General features: G+C 37.2%; 1 long non-coding RNA gene across 2 annotated transcripts in view; it reads left to right on the top strand.

The window, feature by feature from the left end:
- LOC127205671 (uncharacterized) overlaps positions 1 to 14,459 on the top strand; it is a 362,893-nt gene that overhangs the window by 32,617 nt on the left and 315,817 nt on the right. For both annotated transcript variants that reach the window (XR_007832679.1, XR_007832680.1), the window contains exon 2: positions 242 to 306. This is a non-coding gene — a long non-coding RNA (uncharacterized LOC127205671). The remainder of the gene's footprint in view (positions 1 to 241; positions 307 to 14,459) is intronic.

Genomic DNA, 14,459 nt, shown 5'->3' with positions numbered 1-14,459 from the left:
TACAAGTAGAACATTATGATAGGCAGATTTGGGCCCAGGGGTCCTGCTCAAACTAAGGCACCAGCCAAGGACAATACAGGTGGTAAACTTTAAACCCTTACCCAGATCTAGCCAATGGTCAGAACAGTCTCCACAGTTGAGTGGAGAGTGTGATATGACTTTCTCACGTACTATGGTGCCTCACATTTGACCATGTCCCCTGGAGGGGGAGACCTGGTGGCACTCAGAGGAAGGACAGCAGGTTACCATGAAGAGACTTGATACCCTATGAGCATATACAGGGGGAGGTAATCCCCCTCAGGAACAGTCATAGGGGAGGGGAATAAGGGGAAAATGGGAGGGAGGGAAGAATGGGAGGACACAAGGGATGGGATAACCATTGAGATGTAACAAGAATAAATTAATAATAAAAAATTTAAAAAAAGAAAAATCTTCGGGATGTCATAGATTAAGATAATGTTTTAATTTATTCACGATAAATATAACACATTATTCTACCTTCCTTACTTTAGAACCATCTCTTATGTGGCTAATGGTATTATTACTCTGGCCCCATTGCCTAGGCTAAAATCTTCACTAGGGTAATTTCTTTTGCCTCTTGTCCATTTTCTTGATAGATCTCATTCATAACTAGCTTTATTATTTCAGTTGCCACAAAACACTCATAGTGAACTTCCGTTCTCCATACCAAATCAAGCTATTATAGCTTAGACTCTGTATTAGGCTACTAGAAAACAATAGTTCCCTTCTTCATTGTTGCCTGCTCACCATCTGTGTTGTCAGATCTGGATCTTCCATACAGCCCAAGTTCTAGACTGTAACAGAAAATAAAAGGCCTTATAGAATATATTGCATCAGTAATTGGCCCTGCCTCCAACTGAGTAAAAGGTCTGATTATACACAAGTCCAGAAAGTTCATCTTTTTTCAGTTTTATTTTTCTGTGTTGTTACATTAAGCCCCATTCAATGAAAAATCTATACGAGATATCAGGACTCTAAACAATCGACAAAATAGACATGTTTTCTTTTCTCTCATGACATTTACATTTCAATGGGAAAATACTGGCAATGTACAAATATAGCAAGTAAAGTTGGAAGCAATAGCTGGCAACAGGATTTTTTTATTTTATAATACTGAGCCATGACATCCTGTTATTCAAGTGTATAAAGATGTCATAAACAGTGGAATTAGAATGAGAATAAACAATGGAACCAAAAGTGGAATCAAAAGAGTTTTGACATTTTCCACGGAACATAAAGATGTTCTGAATTCATAAATTCTAGCTCTTGACACATATTTTTAGAATTCCTTGAAAATATGGATTCATGTCATGCTATTTTTTGGGCAGAGTACAAAGAAGAAATTTCCTTTCAACTTGATGAGGAGTAAGTGAGAGTTCACAGATACAGTAAATACCCCACATGTTGCTAAGCTAAGGACTCCCATAGAGGAAAGGTTGATAAGATGGGATGCTTATTAATTTGTAATTCATAGATGTTGCTTTAGCTTGTCAAGCCCGTAGAGGTGAAATAGATTTCTCTGTGAACAGTTTTGTTGTGTATACAAAGTCTGCCTTCACTGTTTCATTTTTGTCAACTTGACACAAATAAGAGCCACCTGGGAAGGGGGAAGCTCAACGTGGAATTGCCTCCACCTGTGGCATTTTCTTGAGTAATGATTGGTGTGGGAGGTATCGGCACATTGCATTGTGCTACCCATGGGCAGGTTGGTCTGCGTCATATAAGAAATTAAGAAAGCTAGGGAGAGTGAGCCCATGAACAGTACTCTTCAGGGGCTTTGCTCCAGTTCCCAGGTCCAGGTTCCTGCTTTGGATTTCTTCAGTGTGACCCAGGATGACATAAACCATTTCTTTCCCATGTTGGTTTGGGTCAGTGTTTTGTTTTTGTTTTTATTTTCATCACAGCAAGAGAAGGCAAAGTAGAACCCTGCCTCATTGGTGGTGAAGTATTTTCCAAGAACTGTGAACATCAGTTTGAGTGAAAGTTCCAAGTCTTAACTTCGTGTGTGTGTGTGTGTGTGTGTGTGTGTGTGTGTGTGTGTGTGTGTGTTTGTGTGTATTCAGTAGCATTGACATAAAAATCAAATGCATTGAGCCAGAATTCTTATATGTATATGGATGACTCTATTTTCTTTTCAAAAATAAATAATGTTTGTTGTAGAGCCAAAGTCATATTTCTAATGGTGACACATGAACATAATGTATCTTTCTGCTTCAACCGAAACCATTATTCTAACTGAACTGACTAGTGTTCTGTTGCTTCAAGGGCTAGACAAGAATTAGAGAATACTGGCTAGGCTCTAGCAAAACATAAAAGAAAAGAAAAGTAAATATTTTTTAAATTTTTTTTATTAATTTATTCATATTACATCTCGATTGTTAGCCCTTCCCCTGTTTCCTCCCATTCTTCCCTCCCTCCCATTTCTCCCCTTCTCCCCTCCCCTATGTCTGTGACCGAGGGAGACCTCCTCCCCCTATATATGCTCTTAGAATGTCAAGTCTCTTCTTGGTAACTAGCTATCCTTCCTCTGAGTGCCACCAGGTCTCCCCATCCAGGGGACATGGTCAGAAAAGGGGCACCAGAGTTCGTGTGAGAGTCAGATCTCACTCTCCACTCAACGATGGAGAGTATCATGTTCGTCGGCTAGGTCTTGGTAGGGGTTCGAAGCTTACTGCCTATATTCTTCTTGGCTGGTGCCTTAGTTAGAGGAGGACCCCAGGATCCAGATCTGCCTGTCATAAAGTTCTTCTTGTGGGTTTCCAGGACCCTGTGGGTCCTACTATTTCCTCTTTCTTCCATGCTACTCTCGCCTAAAGTCTCAATAGGATGTCCTCTCCTCTAACCCACTTTCTTGGTAAGTAAAGATTTTCATGGTATGTATCCCTTGGACTAGTGTTTTGTTATAAGTGAGTATATACCGTTTGTCTCTTTTTGCTTCTGGGTGAACTCACTCATTATGGTAATTTCTAGATCAATCCATTTGTCCACAAATTTTGGGAATTCCTCGTTTTTAATAGCTGAGTAGTATTCCATCATGTAAATATACCACAGTTTCTTAGTCCATTCTTCTACTGAGGGACACTTAGGCTGTTTCCATGTTCTGGCTATTATGTATAGAGCAGCTATGAACATGGTTGAGCATATGTCCCTGTTATGTGGTAGGGCATTTTCTGGGTATATTCCAAGGAGTGGGATGGCTGGGTCTTGAGGAAGCCCTATTCCCATTTTTCTGAGAAAGCGCCAGATAGATTTCCAAAGTGGTTGTACTAGTTTGCATTCCCACCAGCAATGAAGGAGTGTTCCTCTCTCTCCACATCCTCGCCAACATGTGGTGTCATTTGAGTTTTTGATCTTAGCCATTCTGATGGGTGTAAGAGGAATCTCAGTGTCTTTTTGATTTGCATTTCTCTGATGACTAACGAGGACGAGCTTCTGTAAAGCAGGAGACACTGTCAAGAGAACAAAGCGACAGCCTACAGAATGGGAAAAGATCTTCACCAACCTTTCATCTGACAAAGGTTTAATATCCAAAATATATAAAGAACTCAAGAAATTAAACACCACAAAACGAAACAACACAATTGCGAAATGGGGCTTGGAACTTAACAGAGAATTCTCAACAGAGGAATATCAAATGGCCAAGAAACACTTAAAGAAAAGTAAATATTAAAGTGTGGTACTTTCCAACATCTGGATCCATCGCTAGATATTAGAATCAGAATCCAAATTCATTAATCATATCCCCAATATTTGTCTATTTTGCATGTTTCATTTCCCAAAGAGTGCATTTTATATCTTTTTTTTTTCAGAAGACTACCTATAATTGCAATCAGTTTTCTCAGAAGCACTCTCCTTTATGTAGAAGCTTAGAGACTAAAGGTCATATGCAAAAATGCTTCCTCAAATGCATATATAACGTCTTAAATATCGATCAAAAACTAAAGAAATTGACAAGTGTAATTTCTTCCAAGACTATATTTTAATCCATTTAAAATATTTCTATTTTCTGATTTATTCTAGTGAAATTCAGTTAAAGATTTAGGCTTAGAAGACTGGGTAGGATATTCTAAATCCATTTGTTCTTTCTTCCCTAGGCAGATGAATTTAAAGCTATTTATTCAAACCACACTGAAAATGCACCTCACCATATCTCTGTCTGTCACTACTCCACTTTAAGAAAAATGGCTGTTCTGTTCCAGCCATATTTTCTGAAGGACTGACTATCTTCGAATCCTAAATCGATAAACACACTTTGCTTTTATCATTTAGACTTTGGAACAGTCTTGGGAATCTGTGTTCACCAAGAAAATACATAAATAACCCACAGTTTGTAAATTAGGTCCTTAAGAATTTGTGAATTCCAGGGTTTGACATCTGTGAAGGAAGTTAGCTATTCTGGCCAGATTCCTTCATTTTCAGCTCTTTGGATAGTGTTTTTCCATAAGCCAGACCCTTTTCTCTCAACTAAGTATCCTGGGACTTTTCCTCTTGCACGTATCTTCATCTGAAAGATTTTCAGAGGTACTCTAAGGATAAAGCTTATGCATGCCTGAATATGTGTTTTAAAACTTCCACCATATATACTTATTACATTTTCCCATAAACACACAATTTTAGCTTCACTCACCTCCAACTAGACACTAGTTATTTAGCCAGACATCAGTACTGTGCAGAACTCATAACATCTACACTTTTCAGAGATTATACTTGAAAAGAGTTTTCCAGAAACAATAAAAACTATGCCATGGAAATATGACCAGAAACCTGGTCTTATGCCATGGTTTAGCAAATTAAGGCATTTGCTGACAACCTGAGTTCTATCCCTGAATCTCACTGTAGAGAGATCAAGCTCTGTCAAACTGTCTCCTGACCCTGACATGTGCATAGTGTGTACATAATAAATAAATAAATAAAATTAGGTTTTTTTTTTTTTTTTGTTTTTTTTTTTTTATTTATTTATTTTTTTTTTTTATTAATTTATTCTTGTTACATCTCAATGTTTATCCCATCCCTTGTATCCTCCCATTCCTCCCCCCCCCCCATTTTCCCATTATTCCCCTCCCCTATGACTGTTCCTGAGGGGGATTACGTCCCCCTATATATTCTCATAGGGTATCAAGTCTCTTCTTGGCTACTTGCTGTCCTTCCTCTGAGTGCCACCAGGTCTCCCCCTCCAGGGGACATGGTCAAATGTGAGGCACCAGAGTATGTGAGAAAGTCGTATCACACTCTCCACTCAACTGTGGAGAATATTGTGACCATTGGCTAGATCTGGGAAGGGGTTTAAAGTTTACCTCCTGTATTGTCCTTGGCTGGTGCCTTAGTTTGAGCGGGACCCCTGGGCCCAAATCTGCCTATCATATTGTTCTACTTGTAGATTTCTAGGACCCTCTGGATCCTTTTATTTTGCTGTTCTCCCATGCGTCTCTCATTTAGAGTCCTAATAGGATGCCTTCCCCTCTGTCCCAGTTTCCTGGTAAGTGAAGGCTTTCGTGGGACATGCCCCTTGGGCTAGTATGCAGATATAAGTGAGTATATACCATTTGATTCTTTCTGCTTCTGGGTTAACTCACTCATTATGATCATTTCTAGCTCAATCCATTTATCCACAAATTTCGGGAATTCCTTGTTTTTAATAGCTGAGTAGTATTCCATAGTGTATATGTACCACAGTTTCTTTATCCACTCTTCTACTGAGGGACACTTAGGCTGTTTCCATGTTCTGGCTATTATGAATAAGGCTGCTATGAACATGGTTGAGCAAATTTTCTTGTAAATCAGTTCAAGAAAATTAGGTTTTTTTAAAAACAAAAACACATGAAAATTTACAAAATAATTCCTGCAAAGTTACATTAGTTAACATCATAATTTTTATAAGACTACATTCAAGAAAATTGGGCAACCTCTGTATGACAAAGGGCTATTAAAATTTACATATGTTAAGTTGTGTAAGCTCCTTGGTTTAGAAGATTTGGTTATACGATAATTATAAGTAAGATTAGTGTAAAGTTGGATAAGCTATACCCAACAATATACCGCTTTATGCAAATCAGTAAGTGTAATGTATTAGTAACAATATTCAAAAAGAGAAAAGTTGAACAATATTAGTATAGTACTTGAAGTCCTAGGTAGAGCAATAAGACAACTAAAGAAGACCAAAGGGATAAAAATTGAAAAGGAAGAAGTCAAAGTATCACTAGTAGCAGATGATATGATCCTATACATAAATGATCCCAAAAATTCTACTAAGGAACTCCTACAGTTTATAAACACCTTCAGCAAAGTGGCTGGATACAAAAGCAAATCAAAACAATCAGTGTGTGTGGGTATGTGGGAGAGCTGGCCCTGGTGTTATGTGTTCAGGAGAGCTGGTAAGTTGACTAACTCTTCTACCACCCAGGCTCAGACCCAGAGCTGGAGCTAGGGAAAGAGCTAGCCCTGCAGATCTAAAGCCACAGGATCCCCATGATGCAGGACAACAACAGGATATCTGAGAGGAGTCTAGATGAGCATCCATTATTGATGGTGTCGCAGAAGCTGGAGACCTTGAACAAGACCAAAATGAACCACTGCAGTGAACATTTGCAAGTAAAGCTGTCAGGGAAAAGGATATACTATGTGACAGGCAAACCGTGACACAGTGCAGCTTCCATGGTGAATTTTGTTTGTTTCCTTATTTTTTTAAATTTGTTTTGGTTTTGTTGTCGGGGGAACATTGCAAGAGCTGAGGGTAGATATAGAGGGATGAAGAGATGAGTGGGACTGGGCTGCATGCTGTGAACTTCACAAAGAATCAATAAAACGTGTTAAAAAAAAAGTAAATAAGTGAATAGCTCTTTGCTATTTTAAAGATGATTGAGTAGACAATTACAAAAAGGAACTATGAGACATGTAAGAATAAAGAAAATTCTCCTCTTTGCTCCATGAGGAGTCCCTGGAATGGATTGATCCAGACAAAGAAATAGAAAAATGGACACAAATCATTAATATCCAAAAGGTGAAAAAAAAATAACTCCATGGAGGAAGATCCCAAAAGTGTGACTCCTTAGAGCATCCCAGTTATTCTGGAAATTATATATCCATTTTCCAGAGGATAAAGAAAAAGTGGACAGTGTAGAAATTTTAGGGCAACAGTAAATGATTTCTGGGGGAACTCAGTAGGCTAGCAGAACACACAATGAGCTGATGCCAGCTCTGACCCACAGAACAATGATTTGAGAATAATTGATTGAGGACCACAATAGAGATCAATGGTGAGTGACGGAAGTCTAGGAGTGTTGGTAGACTACGGTCTCTTCCTTCATGTGAGTTTTATTTGTGAAACCCGAAGGGAGGGATTATACATAACTGCTACTTCCATGGAGGCTTCAGTGGGATGGTAGGCATTTAAGGGAATTTTGCAGAGTGCCCCACCCACAGCACTGGGCACTGAGCAGGGAAGCCAAGCAACGGAGAGACTTTGAGATTCCAGCGTGCTTTTGGGTATGTCGCCATGAGAAACCAATCAGTTCTGAACCCTACTGTATAGTAATATTCTCAGAACTGAAACAGTCTTACAAAGAGAGGAGGGAAGCATTTGAGACTCTGGGAGTAAATTGGTTTACCTGTCCGTCTGGGAGAGCTGAGGCATACGCGGAAGCACTTCACCAAGGTTACGGAGGTAGGAAGCACCCGCTGGGGAGGCGGCCAAGCTACATGAAGGATAGATTCTGGTATGTTTAGTTTCCTGCCAGATGTACAGAGTTTCAGGATTGCACCGCTCATGAGTTCACGGCTAGGACTGACACCTCCCTTTCCGTTCAGAACATAATAAACTCACTGAGGTTCTTGGTTGTTGTCCAGTATTGGCGCCTCTTTGTCAGCGTGCACAAAGCCCATCTTGATTACAGCTTTCCTGTAGCTGTGTGTGTGTCTGTCCCTTTCTCATTCCCTCATGTTCCCCAAAAGGTCAAGGTGAAAAACTATGGAGCTCTTCATTTTGAGTTATTCATGTCCTTACAAGCCAACCCTAGCCCATAGCTCCTATAAGCGATACTAGTAAACTTATTGTTTCATGGAGTTGGACTCTGGTCTCTCTTTTAAATGGGGTGAGTATTTTTTTTTAAACTGTCTCATGAAAAAAAATCTCACACCACAAACTATGGATAAGGGGTATAATTAAAATCCCACTCTATAATTCTATAAATGAATCTAAGCAGTGTTTCCAAAATTTATTAAGTTTCATACTTATTAACTAAATTCTATATATGACTATACACAATTTTACCCATTATATGATGATTAATTGCACCTGAGTCTGATATTAATGTTGTTTCACATTTTTAGTAATTTAAAAATTCTAGTTATAACATGCCCGATTACTTCCAAGGAAATGAGAATTATCCATTCCATTAATATTGATAAATTCATGATTTTGAGATACTTTTCCAACAATTGAGATAGTATAAATAATACAGAAAACAAAGAACGTATATTTATATATTTAACATAATCATTGCCTGTAATTTTCTCAAAGATGATATATTGTTTTCTTAAATTTAGAGTGTGTGTAAAGTAATCAAAGTCAAAGAAATTGATGACCTCCAGCAACAATGTAAGGATATCTTTGTAAATGAAAATGATACTCCCATTTCTCCCACCTCATTAACATCCTTAATACCTTCCTCTCTCTAACAAATCATTCACAAGCAAAGACTTTATCTCCCTTGTATGAAAAAATGTATAACTTTGAACTGTTTTTTATACATTTAAAATACAGACATTCTGAAACTACTTTACTTGATGTTTGATTTTGGCTTCAACAAACTTATGTTTAAATAGATATGGACCAGAAGGCTAATAAATGAACATTTTGCAGTTTGTTTTGTTCTGGAATGCAGTTTATTTATATTAAAATTCGCTTTTTAAAAAAATTCTGCAATGAAAAAAATGCATAATTCATTTCAATATACTTTCCAGGTGGCTAATAGGAGTCCTTCCTACCATAGAAACTTAAATTCTGCTAATTCTTCAAACTTATTTTCACAGTGATAAAATGAACTTATATTCTATGAAGAATTTATTATTTTACATTTCCCTGCAACTTCACCATTTCTAGGCATCATACTTATCCTACCAATATGATTAGTAGTAAAATAATTTTAATTGTATTAGAAACATAGTTAAAACATCTATGAGCTTTATAATCAAATATATGCAGTATAAGATTATGTATGTATTTATATGTGCATCTTGCATATGTGGTATGTAAGATATAGGTCAAATTATCTATACAACACATATAAACTCATATATGTACATATATATGTATATGTATGTATGTTTTAAGACACAAATAAACCATTACTATTTGACTCTTTTTAACTTTGCTGTTGGTTAAACATATACTGAGCACTATTCGTACATTTTTTCTGGGGTGTAGTTTAAAAAGCATAGTTAGTTTTCATATATCATCCATTGTATATCTTGGAAATTAGTCTCAGGGGCTGCATTTTAAAGTGAAGACTTCCCACACCTGATTTCATATTAGAACAAGTGTCCTGAGCCATCTTTCTGACATATTCACCTTGAAACTATTTCCCTTTTATGTGAATATTCCCTCAGGCATGGTGGATCAGTTCAGGAGAGCCCTAAAGATAGCTTGCTGTAATGTCATACTTCTTTGCCATAATTCCTTTCTGTTCTTGTACTTGTCAGGAGCATGCTATTGCTAGGTGCTTCTGGGCTAGTCAGAATTTGTTAAGCTAAAATTATTATTTGTAAATACATATATAGTATGTAAATATACTATATATCACAAGACATATAACTTCACAGTGAAGCTTTTGTTACACAGTAGATTGTATTTTCCTTAGGTAAACTTTGATAGTAACACATTTTAGAGATCAGAAATTCAAATACAATTTAAAAATTCATAGACACCTTATCACAAAATGCTTTTCCTGAGTACATATGAGAACATACAACAAATCAAATTCTAAACTAAAGTGATTTTAACATGAGGGATTTCTGAGAGAGCAGGCTTTTTATTCAGTACTGTTCTGTGGGGATATCAGTGCCTCTGGAATGACTAGAAAGAACTATCCAACCGATATTTGAACTTTAACACACAGAGAATGATCTATTCCTACAAACACTAATCGATTCTTCTGAGTAACACAGCTAAAAATTTAGAAATGATATTTGAACTTTTAATACACAGAGAATGGTCTATTCCTACAACCATAAATTAGTTCTTCTAAGTGATACAGCTTAAAAATGATCTCCAAATTGTTTGTAGTTAAAGTTAAATCACCCAAATATCTTAGCATGACTATGAAAAGCAGGCTGGAAAAAACATTGAAATTGTTAATGTTTCTTTTAATGATAGGCACAATGGTCAGGAATGGCATACAGACTTATGAATAATAAATGTTTTTCCCCTTAAGAAGTAAGAATTTAGTGACTGCATGGTCGAGTTTTCCGGTAACTGTAAGGAAACATGTAAATAAAACAACACAAAGAGGGGAGGTTTATTTGTGTTCAGGGTTCTCAGTCTGTACTCACTTGGTCTGTTTCCTGTGGGTTATGGAGGAATTTTAACCCAAGAACATGGCTGCTCTGCAAAAGATGACATTCAAAGACATGCCCTTAGTACATGTATTTATTCCTCTGGCTGGAATACAGGCATGCCCTTAGTACACGTCTTTACTCACAAGCAATGATGTCTAATTGAGGGGCAGACAAAGTGATGAATCAAAGATAGGATGTGCCCAACTCTCATGAGAACAGAGAGCAAAGAGAGTTCAGTTTGGTGCAGTTCAGTTGCATGCAGTTGAGTTCAGTTTAGTTTGGTGGAGTAAAGTTGAATGTAGTGGAGTTCAGTGGAGTTTATGGAATACTGTTCAGTTTATAAAGCTCTGGTCAGTTTGTGCAGTCATTACAGTTCAGCTCATGGAGTTCAGAGGTGAATTTTCCAAACAGAGCAATTCCGTGAGAATCTGAGAAGGCTGTTTGCTGCATCAGTCAGTGTGGAGAGGAGTTTGAGCCAGAAGAGTTCAGTTGACCCAGGCAGCCACCGTTCTGGAAGAGCCAGAAGGGGTGAGCTTATTCAGTAGTAAGTCTCTGATACTGAAAACATTCTAGGCCTAGGTTAGTAGATTGAGACTGGAAACTAAAGCCTTCAAGGTCCTGACTTACAGAAGACTATTGTATAAAGGCTAGAAGCTTCCAGGCTTAAGCTTAAGGATAATTATATAGAAATATTCTGGGCTCAGCCCAAGCCATGTACTTGTAAAGCTAGGGTGTGGCTCTCATCTTATCCCATCATTTGAAAACACACACACACACACACACACACACACACACACACACACACATACACACACACACATACACACACCACATGCATACACCATCTGTGCGCATACGCGCACACACACACAGAAACATTTACTGTGGGCATGTGGTAAGACCTTCATTATGCAGGAAAACCTGGGGTAGAGCAAAACTGCTCATCATGGCCAGGATAGAGAAAGAGGAAGGCTAAATGGACAAAATGTACCTTTCAAAATCATGCCCCAGTGACCTATTTCTCTCAGTTATGACTGTGTCACTGGATTAATCCACTGAGATCAGAAGAGATTGGTCACATTCTGTATGCTGTGGCCTTAGACAGGATTTCCACTGAAAAGCACTCTCATGATGCAGTCCCATCTCGGTAGCACCACAGGCAGATGACAAAGGCTTAATTTGAAGACACTGTATATTCAAACTAAAATAACAGTTTGCATCTTGTACTTTGAAGAGATTTCAAAGATATATTCCTTTAATGATGTCCTTTGAAAACATAGCACAGTGACTAATACTTAATGCCCCTGAAAATCATGTAGGTAATTTTAAAACAATGAGAAATATATATACTTACACAATACTTATACTATATTAAATATAGTATATAATGTATATATACACACATATATTTATACGTATATGTCTTCTTCTAAGACACTCCCAATACATCACAGGTTGTTGCTATTGTGTTTAGTTGCCTGCTTTGCAGAAGTGGAATATGACTTTATTGCTGAAGGCTTCAGACAGAGGACCCAGTGAACACCAACAGTGTATGACTTGAATGCCTCTTCCTTTTGGTCTAATTATCATGGTACCACATGATGTCATGCAAGCTTCAAAAGAAAGGACTAAGCTTATACTCATTCCTAGGAATGATGTCTGTGAACCTCAATTATTAACATGACACCACAGCTCTAAGGGTTCAGTAGTAGCACACATAACTTGATGGTTACCAATAGCTCTCCAAGTGAACTTAAGGGCCACTCAACAAGAGATAAATTTTATCTGTAATAGACATAGAAGCAACTAACCAGAAATAGAGAAGTCATGTATCTTAAAACCTACAACTACTATTTTATTAAATTAGCAGACTCCCTAACTACCTTCTAAATATGTATTCTGATACACAAAGATATTTGTAGTCCTCATCCATCATCAACAAAACTTCTATTTCCAACAGAGACCATTTCAAAAAGAACAAAAAATGGAGAATTGTGGAGCCCTGTCCCAACTGACATCTAGAATACTACTTCCATACCTACAGGTCAGGTAGCATTGCAAAAGAGAGCAGAAAGATTGTAACCCCAGGAGAACAGAGAGTTTGCTGCGTTTCCTTCAAATGACAGAATCTACACCCGTGAAATTAGAAAACATGGCTGCCTAAACATGACCAGAGTAAGGAAAAGAGCAATAGACATGCATGCATGAAAGATTGAATGCTTATGGGGCCTCAACCTTAGACAAAAATTTGCAAGCAACCAAAGAATGCTGGGAAAGGGGAAATAGTCTTCCTCAGGGGAGAGCACATCAAATTATCAGCCCTGCAAATATGTACACAAAAATACCATTATATTTGCTCATTACATATATATATATATATAATAGAGAAACATATATTTAGAGAAATATATATGTATATGGGCTGTGAATTTGAATGAGAGTATGTAAGTAGTACATGGGGGAGTTGGAAGGAGGAAAGGAGAGTGATAAATAACATAATTATATTATATCAAAAAATATATTAAAAAATTAAAGGACTTCTTTTTTAGATATAGTCCTCAAAGTGTTTGCTATAATGTTAGCATATTAAAATATATATAAAACTATTATCAAATTGCTTACATAAACATTGTACTATCAAAATCATTAAAAAATGAAATTTAAAAATATTGAGAAACAGAAATATATAAAAATACTCTTAGAGGCCTCAGATTCTTAAATTTGAAATACCAAGTAAATTTTTATGTTTTAGTAAAACTGAGTAGTTATTAATATCTAATATGTGCATTAACTCCTAATATTTGGCTTTTGATATAGGTGCTTTTATTAAAAAGAGTTTTATTCACATATTTCCTCTCAACAGGGAAGGATGTGATTATTGATGTATAGATATTGTCTCTGCTTAATTAAATAAGGACATACCTTTGATAAAACATTGAGCACAACATGTTTCCATAAGAGACACCCTTAAAGTATAGTTTTGATGAAATACACAAAAGAGACCATTTGTGAGCAAATTTGAGATTCGTAGAAAAAACTAAACGAAGCCCACCTTGTGCGATAGCCACCTGCACTAGCAGAATTCTGCTTTGGAGGACGACAGCTGTTGCAGCTGAGGAAAGTATATGATTACATCACTTTCACTTAAAGTTTAAAGTTTGTGCTGTATATTCTATGGCTTTTGAGAAATGCATTATGATAAATGCCTACCACGCACTATTCTACAGTGTAACCCAGGGTCCTCTAAACATCTTTGTTCCTTATCTGTTAATCTGTCTCTCATACTAACCTTGGCTACTACTAGGACCTCTCCTGCATCAACAGTTGTTTAGTTTCTAACATGTTATGTGGATTGAATTGTACAGTGTATAGACTTTTGTCATTGAATTCTTTCTTTTTTTTTTTTTTTTTTTTTTTTTTTAGTTATTCAGACAATATGTTGTCTTGCTTTCATTTTTCTTCATGCAGTTCAATTGCTGTTCTATTGCAGGACAGCTAACAAATGGTGATCCCTTAAGACAGGGAATGGTTTATTACCTCCTCAGGTTCTGTGGGGCCTACTGTCTTGGGGGCTCATTGAAGATTGCCTGCTCTGCAGTCTGGCAGTTGGGTTGGGACTGTCATCCGGGGCCTTCTTTGCTCTCCACGGTTTCTGTCACTCCCGAGTAATAGTCAGAAAGCAATGACAGATCCGGTCCTTGAACTCATGCAGAGCAATGCAGCACAGTATGGAAATTATTCACATGGCTCCAGCACAAGCTGTCCAACATTTGTGAATTGCTTAGTAATATGCATGCTATGCTTCTTTTTTCTTTTTGTGGCTTGAAAACTCATTTCTTTATAGCGTTAAGTAGTAATCTGAGTACATCACAAATCATTCACCTACA

Source organism: Acomys russatus, chromosome 22 (assembly GCF_903995435.1).
Source record: "Acomys russatus chromosome 22, mAcoRus1.1, whole genome shotgun sequence".
NCBI classification, from domain to species: domain Eukaryota; kingdom Metazoa; phylum Chordata; class Mammalia; order Rodentia; family Muridae; genus Acomys; species Acomys russatus.
Note: the sequence above shows the minus strand (reverse complement) of the source record. Positions and strands in the feature narration are given on the sequence as shown.